Source organism: Periplaneta americana, chromosome 8 (assembly GCF_040183065.1).
Source record: "Periplaneta americana isolate PAMFEO1 chromosome 8, P.americana_PAMFEO1_priV1, whole genome shotgun sequence".
In the NCBI taxonomy this organism is placed as follows: domain Eukaryota; kingdom Metazoa; phylum Arthropoda; class Insecta; order Blattodea; family Blattidae; genus Periplaneta; species Periplaneta americana.
In genome coordinates this window covers 11,066,986-11,068,007 of record NC_091124.1, presented here as the reverse complement: position 1 = coordinate 11,068,007, position 1,022 = coordinate 11,066,986, and positions in this window count along the sequence as shown.

Genomic DNA, 1,022 nt, shown 5'->3' with positions numbered 1-1,022 from the left:
TATGTCTTTTATAAATGGTCACTAAAACATGCATTAGAAGGGCATAAGTGCATACAAATTTCCTCACAACTTCCTTACTGTAGATCATAAAATATTTTTAATGCTAAAGAACTGAAAGTGTGACTTATTGACGAAAAATGACAAAATTTCACCCAAGTTTATTCTTAAAGGAATTGTTTCATTTTTAAATTGTGAACAGTGTTTAGTAAAACAAAACGTTGTCACCCTAATTTCTGGCCTCTCATTGCGCGACTTTAAAAAGATTACTACACATTTACAACTTCAAAAGTTTCACTTTTACCTTGAGTAGAGAAAGAATTATTTTATTTTACTTTTTGAATGTTTTTACCACCTTAATAATCTGTAATTTATTGTTCTAAAAATATTCCTATAGGTCATATTATAGTTGAAATGTTTAGATGTACAGTACACTTCTTTGTTTTATTGTTAACTCCTGTTTCTCACACTTATACACAACTATAATAACAATGTTAAATTTATTCGCTTTGGATACATTGTACGTACGTACAAACCTAGAAAACAGTAAATTCTACAAGCCATATGTTTGTATAAGACAAAAAAATTGAAGTAAAAAAGTCACAGTTTTTTTTAGGAACCAACGTCACAGCTGAGCCACAAGACTGTCATGGTCGTTTACGAAGGTGCCAGCACGTGCCCAAATGAGTGGCCCAACTAGTTACTTCCTTGTAAGGCACAAGTGAAATATTACCTAGCGACAGTACAAGCCTTGAAGACACTTGTACGAAATGTTTCTATTTTTGAAGCTCTAAGTATGTTATTTATTCCACGACATTTAAAATTACCAAACCTGTTGTCGAAGCTCTCTTCCGTCAGACTTTCCAATGCTCTGTGCTGTGTTGGGATGATACTGCATGTTAGCAGCTGTTAAGCGCTCTGACTCAGGTGATGGTATAGCCTACTAGAAGAAGAAATCTCGTTCTCTATTTGTCCCACAGGATATATTATTTTACCGCCCGATGATTAAGCCGTCGTCATAGATA